This window comes from Asterias amurensis, chromosome 2, assembly GCF_032118995.1.
Source record: "Asterias amurensis chromosome 2, ASM3211899v1".
NCBI lineage: Eukaryota > Metazoa > Echinodermata > Asteroidea > Forcipulatida > Asteriidae > Asterias > Asterias amurensis.
In genome coordinates this window covers 19031256-19048503 of record NC_092649.1, presented here as the reverse complement: position 1 = coordinate 19048503, position 17248 = coordinate 19031256, and the positions used below count along the sequence as shown (strand labels likewise).

The 17248-nt window shown below is 39.2% G+C and overlaps 1 pseudogene; it reads right to left on the bottom strand.

Moving 5' to 3' along the window:
- Positions 1-5011: 5011 nt before the first annotated feature.
- Positions 5012-15490, bottom strand: LOC139933896 (traB domain-containing protein-like; annotated as a pseudogene).
- Between the last annotated feature and the right edge of the window lie 1758 nt (positions 15491-17248).

Genomic DNA, 17248 nt, shown 5'->3' with positions numbered 1-17248 from the left:
CTTAATGAATTCTTTGAGGGCAGTACGAAGCATCAAAGTGTTCTCATGATGGTTTGAGGCAGTTGTCTTGATGACCCTCTCCAAGATCCTCCTTGATCTGAAGTTGTTGAAAAAAAAAAAAAAAAATCAAGCATTTAAAAAGAGTCATCCATTTATTTACTGAGAGCCATCATGTTTTTAACAGTTGATTCAAAAACTATAATTTTTCTTTTCAGAGTTGTAGTCAAAGTGAACATGACAATGTAAATCCAAACATTGAATAACAGCCCAACATCTTAGTATTTGAGGAGCAAAGCTTGGAGCTTTCCACTTCACAACCAACTGGGTGACCAATCCAAACAAAGTCAAGCCTGATGTTAAAGGGTCTGTATACATTTGGTTTGAGAACATTTAAGCAGCTCATGAACAGTTTGATGTTGAAAAATCAGTAGGCTGAAAAGTTTTAAGGCACTAGACAGAATGTGCTTAAGGAAAACTGAAGGATAGATACAAAAAGTATACTTAACGATTTCTTTGAGGGCAGTTTGATGCATCCAACCAGTGTTCTCATGATGGTTAGAGGTAGTCCATCTTGAAGGGGACTCTAGACGTTGTGTTCATCACTGCTGTTATCAGAAAACAGTATTTGTTCAATCTCTATTTCTGAAGTAGTTGGACAATAATAAAATCAAACAATTATAAAGTGTCACCCATTTAGTTACCGAGAGCCATAATGTTTAAAACAGTTAAGCTCAGTTGTTGAAATACAAGACCCATATGTAACAACATCATTTGCCAAACATGCTAAAAACACCATAACATAACGACTTTGAGATGGCTCAAAAACATCCCTACCCTTATAAACTTTGCAACATAATGATTTAGGTAGATCTCTGATGAGTGAATTTGGTTCCGAGAAGAACCGGTGGGCTCAATGTTTTAGACAGTATACTCTGTCCGTCAGGAGACGGCTGGACTCCAACTCTTGCTTATATGGGCGAGTGGTAGCTAAAGATGCGTATTGGAGCAGGAAGGGTGTGGTGAGGAGTCTATGGTCCTAAATGAATTGACTTTGGGTATAGAAGACCCTAGGTCAGAGGGGGGACTGGTGATGAAGAGATTAGGTTCCTTAAATCAAATTGACTTCGGGTACAGAAGACCCTAGGTCTGAGGGGGGACTGGTGATGAAGAGACTAGGTTCCTAATTAAATTGACTTCGGGTACAGAAGACCCTAGGTCAGAGGGGGGACTGGTGATGAAGAGATTAGGTTCCTTAAATCAAATTGACTTCGGGTACAGAAGACCCTAGGTCTGAGGGGGGACTGGTGATGAAGAGACTAGGTTCCTAATTAAATTGAATTCGGGTACAGAAGACCCTAGGTCTGAGGGGGGACTGGTGATGAAGAGATTAGGTTCCTTAAATCAAATTGACTTCGGGTACAGAAGACCCTAGGTCCGAGGGGGGACTGGTGATGAAGAGACTAGGTTCCAAATTAAATTGACTTCAAGTATAAATGACCCTAGGTCCAAGGGAGGACTGGTGATGAAGAGACTAGGTTCCTAATTAAATTGACTTCGGGTACAGAAGACCCTAGGTCTGAGGGGGGACTGGTGATATAGAGACTAGGTTCCTAATCAAATTGACTTCGGGTACAGAAGACCCTAGGTCTGAGGGGGGACTGGTGATATAGAGACTAGGTTCCTAATCAAATTGACTTCGGGTACAGAAGACCCTAGGTCTGAGGGGGGACTGGTGATATAGAGACTAGGTTCCTAATTAAATTGACTTCGGGTATAGAAGACCCTAGGTCCGAGGGGGGACTGGTGATATAGAGACTAGGTTCCAAATTAAATTGACTTTGGGTATAGAAGACCCTAGGTCTGAGGGGGGACTGGTGATGAAGAGACTAGGTTTCTAATTAAATTGACTTCGGATATGACACAGTTGGGGCTTAAGAATAATAAAACTTCAATAAAATCACAAGAATAATGTTATTTGAGAAGCTTTAAACTTACAAATACTCCAGTTGTGTAAAAAGATATCTTTATATCCTTCAAAATTTGCATAACAGAAGCATTACCGCAGTAAAACCATCTTGGAGTGTGTATTCCTATAGTGATTCAGTTTCCTGCGTGGAAATATTCATTCCCAGTTGCAGTGATATCTTGAAAGATTTTACCATCTTTTGAAATGAAATTTCGAAGGTGAATTTGGTTGTATCATAGAACTATATATATTGACTAGAGCGCTAACTAAGTGCTCTGCGCAGACATTGTTGGTGTGGTGCGTGGCTATGGAACGACTTATGAAGTGGTATCGAGAGATTGTAAAAGGTTGCTTTGAAAATAACTTGAGCAGTTCAACATGAACTAGGTATGGTGTCAAGAGATGCCACAAAACTGGACAACAGGAGTTTTGACAAAATATCAAAGGCACCACAACATCAAGCAAAATACATTTTGAAGAGTAACAAAAGTCATTTGGTTGGTAAGTTTTTAAAATGGCTGAATAACACATTGATAATTTCAAGAAATCGCACAGCATTGGGTCGTGGACTTGTAAAATATATTCAGCTCAGCAAGTTTTTGAGGGATTCAACATTCTGCTTATCAGAGATGACACAGTTGTGGCTTAACAATAGTACAACTTCAATAAGAGTGTAATAAAATCACAAGGTTAAAAATGTGCATATACCTTCAATGATGTCACAGCAATCTATCTTGTAAAACCTTCACTGATGTTCTTTTGTTCGAGGTTGACATGCTTTCAACATCTGTGCTAGCAGCAGCCAACCCTGTCTAAGGACAGCCAGCATGGCAATCTAGATAAAATCAAAGTATACACGACAATATAAATCCCATGATAAACATACAAGAATGACACATACTTGACCAATGATTTTCGCTGAGTTTAAAGACAGCCAAACATCTTAGCAACACAAAATGAGCATGGATATTTCTATGTAACAATTGACTTAGTAAACAATCCAAAAAAAGTCAAGCCCAACTTTTACATTTGATTTGAGATAATTAGCAGCTCATGAACAGTTTGATGTTTGAAAATCAGTATGATGGAAAGTTTTTAGGGACCGGACAGAAAGTGCTTTTGAAAAATTGAAGGTTCCATACAAAAAGTATACTTATCGATGTTGTTTAAGGCAGTACGAAGCATCCAACCAGTGTTCTCATGATGGTTAGAGGTAATTGTCTTGATGGGGACTCTAGACTTCATGCTCATCACTGCCGTTATCAGTAGACAGTATTTGTTCAATCTCTACCGTCTTGAAAGCAAGGTGGTCCGCTCGAGTCTTCTGACCCTCTTCAAGAGACTCCATGATCTGAAGTAGTTGAAAAATAATAAAATCAAGCATTTAAAAAGGGTCATCCATTTAGTAACTGAGAACCATAATGTTTAAGACAGTTATCCTAAGTTGTTGAAACATGAGACCAATATATGTGATGGGCTCTGTGAAAATGAGTCACAATGCTGAAAACTAACTTGTTGGGTTTCATACATAGCTGAAAAGAGCATACAACAAGCTTTAGTTTGACATTTCTTACACACTTGTGTGGTGCTTGGCTAAAAAGTTAGGTCCTTTTGAAAAACAGATCAATGTCACAATCTGAAAAAAAAAACCATACTGGGGAAACAGCCCGTTAAATAAAAACATCAACTATTGATGTCTACGGGATGAACAAAAAGAACACGTTTCTATTTCTGAAAATGTGAAAATATAAATCCTAAAGAAGCATAAAACCATGAAAAAAATATAAAAAGTACAAATTTTTGTTCACCCTCCCATCACTCAACAGCCCTGTACTGAAAAGTGGGTTGTGCGACAAGCTACTCATTTTTGTTGAGCCCTCACATGTACAACATCATTTACCCAAATCTCCATTGATTGATTTCTGGTCTTGAGAAGGACTAGTGGGCTCAATGTTTCAGACAGTATACACTGTTCGTCGGGCGACTGCTGGACTCCAACTCTTGCCCATACTGGAGAGTGGTAGCTGAAGATGCGTATTGGAGCAGGAAGGGCATGGTGAGGAGTCTATGGTTCTAAATAAATTGACTTCGGGTATAGCAGACCCTAGGTCCAAGGGGCGACTGGTGATGAAGAGACTAGGTTCCTAATCAAATTGACTTCGGGTATAGCAGACCCTAGGTCTGAGGGGAGACTGGTGTATTGCTGGGGACAAAATTTGGAGGAGTTAAATAGTAAAACTTGGAAGAGTCGATTAAGAACTTGGAAGAGTTGGAAAAAAAATTGGAAGTGGTAACTAAAAAAACTTGGAAGAGTTGAGCAAAACACTGAGCAAAAAACGTTGAAGAGTTGAGATAAAAATTTGGAGGAGTTGATGAAAAAAATTGGAAGAATTCATTAAGAGTTTGTAAGAGTTGAGAAAAATAGCTATTGAAAATTCACAATTTTTGGGCCTAACCAGCAAAAAAAGAACCTTGCATCTTTAAAAAGTTATCTTGATGGATTTCTTACCTGATAACATTTTCTTTAGTTTAATTTCATACATTCTGGACACACTAGGGCCCAATTTCATAAAGCTGTAAGCAGAAAATTCTGCTTAGCAAATTTCTTAGCTTAGCAAAAAATTACCAGGTTACAAGTCACAGTAATGGTGACTGAATGGTACTCTGGCTGGTAACCCATTATTGCTCGGTAACATTTTGTTCAGGCTAAGCAAGCTTTTTATACTTACAGGGTCCAATTTCATGGCTCACTGTAAGCACAAAGTTGGCCCTTACAGTAACAGGACATTTTGTGCGTAAGGCAAGCGTATTTCACGGGTTAGCGGCGAAATTTGGCTTCTGCGCATGCGTTTTCTGCATTTCTAGGCATTCTACGCTTACAAGGCTAGCGCAGAAATTCAGCGCTTGTATGTATAGCGGGCAATCATGATCGTAAGTGCAGAATTCGGCGGTAAGCAGAGCCATGGCATTGGCCCCAGGCTTTATGGAGTTGGTCCCTGGTTTAAGACAGATATTACTAAGTGGTTACCTCGATGGCATTCTTGACTACAACAGAGTGTCTGTAACACCACTCTGTTTGATGCAGCATCCCCAAGCCAGAACCCCAATCAATGAAGCTCTCAAACTCCAGTGAAGCACATGCCCTGACATAGCATGGAGGAACACTGTGGGGGAATAAGGAATACAATGGTCACGTTATGCACTTTGGAGTTCATCAATAAGATCATCTGCTGATAGGTCTTCAGTAGAAGGGTTCTTCTTCGATAGAAGGATGAAAAAGTTTGGCTACTTTTTGTATGACACAAACCAGACACGTCCACACATTCAAATTGAACTTAGGCCAAATAAAAAAACTACCATTTGATCGTCCCCGCCCGCATCCTTTTTTGGGGCTGCATCCTTTTTTTTAAACTATTTTTTATGTTAAATTTTTTGCAAAATAAAAAAACAAATTTTATTTTTATTTTTAAATTCATCCTTTCAAAAGGGGTTGTTCTAAAACCCCCTCGACCCCCACGACCCCCTCGACCATCGACTTTTGTGCGATCTTTTTTCTGTACACCGAAATTGCCACAGTTCACAACCTCTGCCAATCACGCACACAATTTTGTATGCTGACATCGACTACCATGCCTCGCACATCACAACACAGCGTACGAGACACGTAGTATGCACGAAGCAAACTTCGCGTGATTGGCTGCCGAGATCGGGCCTGTGGCAATTACGATGTACAGATAAAAAACCGCGGCATTTCCACATGTATCTCTTGGCCGATCCGAGATTATTATCCCAACTGGAAACCTGCGTTTACTGCCCGAGTACGATTACGGCCAACTCATTACATGATGATCAGGCGGACCCATTTCCGGCCGATCGCTCCCGTCCTGTGTACTATGGTACTACTATGCTCAATGTTGTAGACCCGACCGACCAAATGGCCACAGGGACGTGTTTGGGGTCCCCACAATTGGTGTGCACTCGTCGTGCGGAAGCGGAGAGTAAATACTCCCAATTCTGTGTGGCTGATGCAGATAAATATAACCGCAGTCTCAGACTTGAAGTCAAGCCTAGTCGTGAAGGAAGTTGCGTCGCGGATCGATCACACACTGTAAATCGGGGACTTAATTCTTACTCGGCCGTAAAGCCACATTTTATGAATTCGGAATTGGGACATTCTTCGAACACGGGGCGGACGTCGGAGGGTCGTGGGGGTCGAGGGGGTTTTAGAACAACCCTTTCAAAAGGACTGGTCTCGAACACGTGTAACCGTCTGTTTCAAAACAAAATAGTTAAAGGAACACGTTGCCTTGGATCGGTCGAGTTGGTCTTTGAAAAGCGTTTGTAACCGTTTTTTATAAAATGCATATGGGTAGAAAGATGTTGTAAAAGTAGAATACAATGATCCACACAAACATGCCTCGAAATTGCGTGGTTTTCCTTTTACCTCGTCAACTAACACGTCGGCCATTTATGGGGGTCAAAATTTTGATTCCCATAAATGGCCGACCATGTTAGTTCGCACAGTAGAAGGAAAACCACGCAATTTCGAGGCAAACTTGTGTGGATCATTGTATTCTACTTTTAAAACATCTTTCCAACCATATGCATTTTATAAAAAACGGTTACAAACGCTTTTGTTTTGACCAACTCGTCCGATTCAAGGCAACGTGTTCCTTTAATGCCTACCAGCGAATCTTTTTAGTGTAATAATCCAACCCTTTTAACCCGGGTCCTCATGCAACAAATAGATATAAAATAAGTTTGCTGTGGGTTCAAACTGAAGAATTGGTGACCTGGTTGATTTGAAATACTTAGCGGCCATCTTGGAAAAAAAAAAATAAATAAATAAAATAAAAAGGCCCTCATCCTCCTCTTTTTGGAAAAATCTGGACGATCAACTGGTACTTCTTTTTATTTGACCTTACACGGTTTAAAGATAATCAAGCTACCCTTAAAATATTACTTGATGAGCTGCTGCAGATTTGAGAATTTAGTGAAACAATTTCACCAGAAATATTTTTAACAGATTTACAGAACTCTCCTGAAAACATTGCTCTGTGATTTTCACTTTGTTTTCATCCATAACTGTAAAATGGGTAACCCTGTTTCAGCCCTAGGAGTAGGTGGCAACGGCCCCTGGAAAAAAAATAATCGTAGCCTACACCTTGAAGTGGCCTTCAGGCCTTGTGTGTCTGGCGACTTGCATAAAAAAAGTAATACAACTTTTTTTTATAATAATTTGATGACTAATGTAGCTGAAACTTCTACAGGTAAATTATATTACGTACATCTTCATTTACCATCTTACCGCATAAGTTCTTTGATTTCTTCTAACGTTGCAGCTTTATTCCACTGCTCTGTATTGCCTGGCATATGACCAATTCCTACGACACCAACTACAACTGGATTCACCAAACCTGAAAATACAACCACGATAAAATACACCATGTTAACCTTTAAAGTTTACAGCAGAACAAAATGCACAAAAATAGTTGTTTGGTTGATCAATTGACACATGGTTAAACCAAGGTGTGTCAGACATTGAGCCCGACTCAAACATGCGGCAATGCGACAACTTGGGTCGACTGAGTGAGTGACATCTCACATATCCCCCAGTCTTGACACTTGTGTCCTTAAGCAAGACAGTTAAGGCCAAATAAAAATAAATACCCTTGCTGGACGAATTTGTGTGCTTTAGGCTAGCAAAAAAAGACTTCTAGCTTGAGGTCTTTTAATATTTTAGTGAGAAAAAACCCTGAGTGAGTTGGTCAAGAAGACGTCTCTCTCCGACACAAAGACCCGACTCAAGGCAGGGAACTCCCCAATCATCTACTTCAGTAGTTCCATCAAGAGATCTTTCTGCTTGAAGCGTTCCACATCTTCAGGACTGTCAGGAAGTAAATACTTGAGATTTACACAAATGTTTTGTTAAGCAGTGTTTTCTGCTGTATTAATAATAACAATAATATCGAAGTCTTATATAGCACACGCATCTACCAAATAAGGTACAGCAGCCAGGAACACCGGGGCAGACCCCTTCTCTTTTCGCCAAGTGCACTGGGTTATTTTACATGCGTTACACAACACATGGGTCCAACGGCTTTGCGTCCCATCCGAAGGACGAAGCAATGGTTAAGTGTCTTGCTTAAGGACACAAGTATCACGGCTAGGGATTCCAACCCACACTCTGCTGATCAGAAACACCCGAGTTTGAAATTGGCCCCTGGATACCAGTCACATGTGGCATGGCAGTTTGGCTGGTAACTGTATTTTGGTAAGCATAATGTTGTTGTGCTAAGCTACTTTTTTTGTGCTTAAGCAGCTCTATGAAATTGGGCCCTAGACATTCTTCTGTGTAGCATGCATGTACCTCCAATGTTGTGCTTAGTTTCAGCCATACAAAGAGTGACACAAGGTACTGGAAATCTTCTTCATTGATCGCAACAAAACTGAGATCTTACTCGGGTTGTGCTGCTTGCTTAATTGAGTGATATGATGGGTCGTCATTGGTTTGAAAAGAAATACAAACAAGATAGCAGCTCCATGATGAAGTGTACTCTACTTACGTGATTGGGTTTTTACTGGTGAGAAGACACTAAGCTAAGCGTAGCTTCTGGAACGCACCCATGGCTCTGTTTAGAGTATTCTGAATGGGTTTACTACCAACATGAACTTTACAGCCTGGAACGTTCTGTGCCTGAGTTGGTCAATTTTCAAAAAGAAATTATTCATTTTCAAATCAGCATTATTATTCTTGTAAAATAATGTCCTTTTTTTGTTGGAATGAAACTTCTTGTGCCTGATGAGTTGGTCAATATCCAATAATTAAATATTCATTTTCAAATCAGCATTATTATTCTTGTAAAATAATGTCCTTTTTTTTGTTGGAATGTAACTTTCTGTGCCTGAGTTGGTCAACATCCAATAATTAAAGGAATGTTACAGAATTAGTAAGAAACCAAAAATTGTTGAAAACGTCCCTCAAAACATTTCTGTCCTATTTGATGAGAAATAAGTAATCTAACTTCGTAAGTCCATACGGCCACATTTTTTCAAAATCCAGGCTAAAGCAACTTAAAGACACTGGACACTATTGGTAACTGTCAAAGACCAAACATTCTTTTCACTTGGTATATCTCAAACATAAAATAACAAACCTGTGAAAATTTGAGCTCAATCGGTCGTAATCAAGGAAGGTTTTATGGTAATAATTATTTTGAGTAATTACCAATAGTGTCCACTGCCTTTAATATTCTTGTAAAGTATGTCCCTTTTTTGTCTGAATTTAACTTTCTGTGTCTGAGTTGGTCAATATTCAATAATTTAACTCAATTTCCAAAAGCATATAAAGTTTTTTTTTTTTTAGAATAGCTCATTGTGTCAAGGAGAGGAATATACAGAAGTGACTACACTACATTATTTGGTTTCCGATTTTGTGCTTACTGTGCAATTTCCATTTCAAACAGCTTCTAAAAGTACCCACACGAAGATGCATGCTAACCTCCTGGTGCTTACTGTATGAAAATGAAAGACAGTAATACAATTCAATGGTGAACATGCAAGATGGCTACCCGTTTTTCTTGCTAACTTGTGACTTATGCTTATGCTTAAGCAAATTTTTCTGCAACAGTAAGCCTGAAAATATGCTGACCCTTATAAGCAGCGTTATGAAATTTCAGCCAAAGCTTGAGCCCAGTCACTTGACTCCTCGGCCATGATACACCAATGAAAATAGCAAGTCTCCGCGGCCAAATTTTTTCAAAAGCAAGACTTGCAAGATTAAGCAAGATTTGTCTGCGCTTAGCAAGTTGTTATGCATACATGATTAATAAACAACTGTGCCCAGATCAATAACACAGGCCTGTTGTTTCGTTTTTTAAGGGCATGAGCACCAAGGCCTTTCATCCTTGGTCAAGGGCACCTCTCTGTTGATATTGTACATTTCTGTTGGAATAATCGTCGTAAAAGTGTTCAATAAAAACCACCAGAGAAACTGACTGGGTAAATTTGTAACTGATTTTTGATGTTGAACAAAAGATTGACTAGAGTAGGATTCGAACCAACCACCTCCGGACTTACGTGCTGGCGCTCTACCAATTGAGTTATCTAGCTATTTTGTCAATATCTCCGTTTGGGAGTGCCAGTCAACTTACGATACAACCTGGCTAACGGTTTTATGGCTTCGGACTGGCACCGCCCACATAGGACTAGATAGCTCAGTTGGTAGAGCGCCGGCACATTAATCCGGAGGTCATTGATTCGAATCCCACTCTAGTCAATTCTTTGTTCAACCCCAAAAGTTACTTAAAGACAGTGGACACTATTGGTAAGTACTCAAAATAATTATTATCTTAAAACCTTTCTTGATAACGAGTATTGGGGAGAGGTTGATAGTATTAAACATTGTGAGAAACAGCTTCCTTTGAAGTGATGAAGTTTTTCGAGAAAGAAGTTATTTTCCACGAATTTGATTTTGAGACCTCAGATTTAGAATTTGAGGTCTCAAAATCATCTATCTAAACACACACAAGGGTGTCCAATTGAGTTTATTTTTCACAGGTTTTTTATTTTGTGCAAATGTTGAGATACATCCAGTGTCTTCGAGCAAAATTGTCTGCAACAGTAAGCACAAAAATATGCTTACCCTTAAGCAGCGTTATGAAATTTGAGCCAAAGCTTGAGCGAGTCACTTGACTCCACGGCCATGATACACCAATGGAAATAGCAAGTCTCCACAGCCACATTTTTTCAAAATCCAGGCTAAAGCAAATTAAGGCCAAATAAAAAAAAATTACCAGTTGATCGTCAGATGGGGCCGCACTCTTTTTTTCAATTTTCTTTTTAATTTTTAATCCATTCTTTCAAAAGGACCGACTATGGGGCTTTTCGATGCTCTCGTACACGAATAACCATCTGTTTCATAAAACAAAATTAGTGAATGCCTACCAGCAAATCTTTTTATTTGGCCTAAGATCTTTGCAGTTTATGCATCTTGTTTCCTACCTCTTTGAAAGCCCTTCTGAACTCTCCCCCAGGTGCCACACCTAGCTCCTTAGTGTGATGAGCTGACATGTGTAGCAATAAAACCTGCATCACACCACCGATGATCCCATGTTAATATAGACAAGAAAAACAATCAGTTATAGATGACCTAAGAATCACAAGAATAATAATAATAATAATGCATTTATAATGCACCATCTATGTAGTGTACAAGACCCTAACCGAGGCGCAGAACAAAAAAACAAAACAAATACAACAAAAAAGAAATATAGATTAATAAAAAAAATTACAATGAATAATCTAAGTCAAGACATGTAATGAGCTATGTGCAATTTTTTAAACAATGAAAGAGAACTACAGCATCTGATGTTATTAGGTAAAGCAGTCTAAAGTTTATGAGCACAAGCGGAAAAGGCACGATCGCCATACGATGAGGAAGTTCTAGGAATAGTTAAAAGGGACTTAGCAGAAGAACGAAGAGTGCGAGAGGGGCGTAAGGTACAAGAAGATTTGCAATGTAAGACAGAGTTAAGCCGATCTGAGACTTAAAAGCAATAAGTGAAATTTTGTGGAAATTTGGTTTGTAATCCTGTTTTTATCAAGGAAAAACTTCATGCTAAGCAAATTTTTGTGCTTAGCAGCTCTATGAAATTGGGCCCAGGGGCTGTTGCCTCTACTGACCTTTGATCATACAAAACATGGGGCTAGACCCCAAACATTACTTAAAGACACTGGACACTATTGGTAATTGTCAAAGTCTTCTCACTTGGTGTATCTCAACATTTTTATGCATAAAATAACAAACCTGTGAAAAGATGAGCTCAGTTTGTCATCAAAGTTGCGAGATAATAATGAAAGAAAAAACATTCTTGTCACACGAAGTTGTGTGCTTTCAGATGCTTGATTTCAAGACCTCAAATTCTAAACTTAAGTCTCAAGATCAAATTCGTGGACAATTACTTTTCTCAAAAACTACGGTGTTTCTCACAATGTTTTATACTACCAACATCTCCCCATTGCTTGTAATCAAGAAAGGTTTTATGATAATAATTATGTTGAGTAATTACCAATAGTGTCCTGTGTCTTGAAGTGTTCATAAGACAACAACATAAGATTTCCACTATGCAGACACAAGTCTCAACAAGGCTTCTTATTAATACCTGCTTGATAGAAATCCACAGTTTCTCTACGTTCAGATCTTTAGCTTCTTCAAGTAAAGTTTCCGCATCCAGTTGTAAAATACTAAGATGACCTTTACACAGCTCCACCATGACAACATCAGGTTGGGCAGCTTGTATTATCTACATTTTCAAAAAGGACATTTAGATGTATTATAGACAAGACATTAAGTAAAGGATCTGTGTACTTTTTGTAGGACAAAAAAACACAATGTCCACAGATTTACATTACACTACTGGTAGTTACTCAAAATATTTATCAGCATAAAACCTCATTTGGTAATGAGTAATGGGGAGAGGTTGGTAGTATAAAACATTGTGAGAAACGGCTCCCTCTGGATGAAGTAACGTATTTTTCGAGAAATGAAGTAAATTTCCACAAATTTGATTCTGAGACCTCAGATTTAGAATTTGAGGTATCGAAATCAAGCATCTGAAAGCACACAACTTCTTGTGGCAAGGTTGTTTTTTCTTTCATTGTTATTTCGCAACTTCGACGACCGCTTGTGCTCAAATTTTCACAAGTTGGTTATTTTATGCGTATGTTGAGATACACCTGGTCTTTGACAATTACCAAAAAAGATGTCCAATGACTTAAAGTGTCCATTATACTCCCTGCGCATGCGATACAAACTTTGATATCACAAACTCGCAAGGAATAATTCGCATCAGGTGATTTGTGCTCAACTCCTGTGAAACATTTGCTGTGAGGTAAACATTTTGTAATGCCAACATTTGCTTTGCATTCACAGGAAGTATGGACCAGGCACCATGGCATTACCTCAGCAACATGTTGTCGGCTTTTCTCGCTGAAGTGTGCCGTGTCGACTAAATACACCTTGCCACCACCCTGTACTTCCAGCACGCTCAGTGTCTCCGGGTTTCTTGCCTGGTGTTATACTTTAAACTCTCAATAGCTCCACAGTATTATCAGCCTCACCCGAGTCCACACCACTACTCATGTCATACTCGGCATCAATGAGTTCACTATCAGCGTCCCCATCGACCTGATCATTGTCAGAGTTGATATGTGATGGGCTCTGCAAAAATGAGTCACAAGGGGGAAATTAATTTATTGGGCTTTAGACATGGCTGAAAAGAGCATACGTCAAGCTTTATTTTTACATATATTTTTACATATCTTACACACTTGTATGATATTTGGTTCAAAAGTTATGACCTTTTGAAAAAAGATTGTCATAATCTGAAGAAAAAAAACATACTAAAGAAATAGCCTGTTTGATAAAAACATCAACTATTGATGTCTAAGAGAATTCCTAATTAAGAAAATGTGAAAATAAAGACCCTAAAAAAGCATAAAACCATTTTTTTTATTTAATATTAGTATTTTTTATCACCCTCCCATCAATCAACTGGAAAGTGAGTTGTGCGACGAGCGACTCATTTTTGTAGAGCCCTTCACATATTATGGTAGCTTCCTAAATCACTCTATCATGTTGTGCACGGTGTGGTCAATAAGGTCGTGCACTGTGTGGGCAATCAGGTAGTCAATAACTTCATTGGGGTCACACTGGACTGGGTCAAGGTCATCGTCCTCAAGATTCCCCTCATCGATCTGACCCACCTCTATGACATCAGGTTCATCTACAACGGGGCGCGTTCTGTACGTACCTTGCTCTAGAAGGGAAACATCTTCTTCATCAAGCTGAGCCTAATTTCATAGACCTACTAAGCACAACAATTTGCTTAGCAAGATATTTCTAAAAACAGGATTGCCAACCAAATTTCCATTTATTGCATATTGGTTGTTACTGGCATTCAGCTGTTGTTTGATTATCCTGAAAATCACACAGAAACTTGGTTGGTAATCTTGTTTTTATCAAGGCAAAAATTTCATGCTCAGCCAATTTTTGTGCTTAGCATCTCTATGATTTTGGGCCCTGGTCAGCGTTTGGTGGTAGCTTCCAGATTCACTCAAGCTTTCTCTGCCACTGTTTTTTTATCACTGTTGACATCATAGTTTCCCTCGGTGTTTCCATCATCCCCATCACTGTAATCCAGACTCTCATCGTTATTATCATTTTCTTCATCTGGTCTTTCTGTCGTCTCCTCACCGTCATCAGCTGCGAAGCTATTAATGTGAACACCTTGGTATTATGGAATCAGTGGCATGTGTGACGATCCATTGGTCAAGACTGGACCTGTTGATTAGGCGTTCAAAATATCTGCATTTACCCAAGACTTTCCATTTTGGAGCAAAGACCAATTTCATGGCCAAGGTTACTATATCAACCTCTCCCCATTGCTTAAAGCAATGAGGAGAGGTTGATATAGTATAAAAACATTGTGAGAAACGGCTCCCTCTGAAGTAGCGTAGTTATCAAGAAAGAAGTAATTTTCCAGGAATTTGTTACGAGACCTCGGAATTAGAATTTGAGGTCTCGAAATCACGCGTTTGAAAGCACACAACTTCATGTGACAAGAGTGTTTTTTCTTTCGTTATTATCTCGCAACTTTGACGACCAATTGAGCTCAAATTTTCACAGGTTGGTTATTTAATGCATATGTTGAGATACACCAAGTGAGAAGACTGTTTGATAATTAGCAATAATAGAGCCCAGTGTCTTTTAGCAGGAAGTTTGCACTGACTTCTAGTGTATTATACGGGTGTGCAGTGAAGTTTTGCTTGTGCGTGTGCACTCCACTTAACTCATGTTACTAAGTACTAGGCGGTTGCACAGTTAGCCCCGGCGGAGAAATGTGATCAAAAAGCGCAGAGTTCGACGGTAAGCAAAGCAATAAAATTGGGCCTAGATGTGTTAACGCGACCGTTAATGACAAATTTCAGAAAAAAAAAGAGTACCCCATTGACGGGGTCTAATGTGATGTAAGTTTTTTAAGCTGAAATTTGTCATTCACCCCAGTGCCGTGGCCATGGTATACTGAAGTCTTAGCTGAAATTTAGTCATTATTGGTCGTACTAGCCATACGACGGATAATGACAAATATAAGAAAAAAGGAGTAGGGCCTACAGTGACACAGTCATGACTGTAATTGGGTCTACACCAAAAAAAGTTTTATTTCTATTTTTTTTATAGTTTGTATCATCCATTCTGAAAATCAATTTTAGTCCTAAATCAAATTAGTCTAAATGCTGTTTAATAACTAAATTAATTTATAGTAGAGTATGTTCTTCCTTAACTTCAAAGCCTGCATACAATGACACTCCCAACTTATGCATGTTTACCTTCATCTTTTTCAAGTCCCTTGTTGTCTTCTAAAATGAGCAGCCCTAGCTGCCATATCAACAAACAAAAGTTACAAGACGGGATTCTAGTGAGCTAGGTAGGATCATGGAGGAAGTTCTTCCTCCGAGTCCATGGTCATGATGGTAGGATCACCTTGCTCTATGGTAGGATATAGGGGGCTACTCGTCGTGTCAAAATGTCTTCAATATGCTCACCGAGTGGGAATTCACAACTATGCACTGGCACTTTTTACATGGTGTCAAAACTTCCATACGGTTTTACGATCAGAGCCACATAATACATAGACGCACACCCACCCACCCACACAACAATGTGTACGAGGGGACGGGGCGAGACGGCACACACCACGGCGCACTGTTGCACCTCCATGCTTAAAAAACTTACCCGTAGTAGTACGGGCCATACTGGAATCCACCGACGCCATCACACATCATGGGGAGGAGACGGTGATTCTGGTTACTGCATGCCTGGGGCAGACAGTTTAGACAAGCTTGATGTAGATACCCCCGACGTTCTTTGATGTTGTCCACATGTCCCTTGAAAGTGTTCACACTAACTTGTTGTACGTAGCTGCAATTGCCTGAACCCAGGCACCGATCTTTGCTTCATCACTGTCTCACAAACACCAACATGACCAAGATTTTCAACACGTCTTTCTCCGTCAAGAGGTTGTTGAGTTCTGTTCATATATTTCTCTCGCACTCACCCATAGAGAAAGGACTAGCACCACCTTCCAAACCCAACATTCCATACAAAGTACAAAAGATCTCGACAAAGCATTCTATTATTGAACAATGTAAATAGTAAACAAAAACACAAAGCAACCGCAGCTAAATCACCCGAAGCGTGACTCCATCATTATAGAAACTTGCGGGAATTTTCTGCACTCTCACTGGTTTAAAAACTTTTGGGCGATACCACACTACGGAAAGGTAGTTTTTTACACTATGCCGAGATGGGGTAACGCGTAACGCACGCAAAACAAGGTAACAAAAATTCACCCCCCGATTTTATGAAAATGTATCCCCCCATGACGCGGGTGTGGGTGCGCCCACAGCCCAGATATAAAGAACCTGTAGACGGACGGTAGGGGGCGCTAAACTGTAATGTTGTACTTTCTCAAACAGTGGGCGGAGGAGTGAATTTACATCGCGCTTTTTTCACACTTTTTAAGCCGTGTCTAAAAAAAAGGCCACCACTTGTAAAATATTTTGTTTGTATACAAATGAACTTAATTAAGGAAACCCTCCAGAAAAAAAAACCCATTAAATATTCAGGTTAAAAAAGAAATTATTATGTATGTTCGTGCCAGACAGAACACATCAGCAAAAATCAGCATCTTTAATATGGTATTTTAATTTAGTTTTCATGCAAATAAATTTGTGTTGGTGTAAGCCAGGTGTGTAGTAGAGTGGAATAATTATTTAAAATAATTAGATAGATAAATAAATAAATAAATTAATTAATTAATTAATAAGTTCCTTGATAAAGTTAGTTCAGAAGCAAATCGAATTCAGTTTGTGGGTTCGATTCACGCGACCCCGTTATACGTTATAGGCTTACATAGGCTCAAAGATGACTAAAACATAATGGAAGAATTTACTAACTAAATAGTCATTTTAAACATTAAAACTAGACAGTGAAGCTGCCATGGCGAGCTGTCGATCGCCAGATAGAACCAATGAATGACAGAATAACCAATCATTTTATCAACTGATGGTCAAAGGGGTGGAGACTTAGTATTGAGTAATGACCATTTAAAGCTTTCATTGATTAGCTCATTCAACTGGAACCAGTGTTAAACTCTTTGAGTGTCATCTTTCATGTTATCTACATGTGAGCAGCAATATTTGATTTAAGTTTTAAATCTG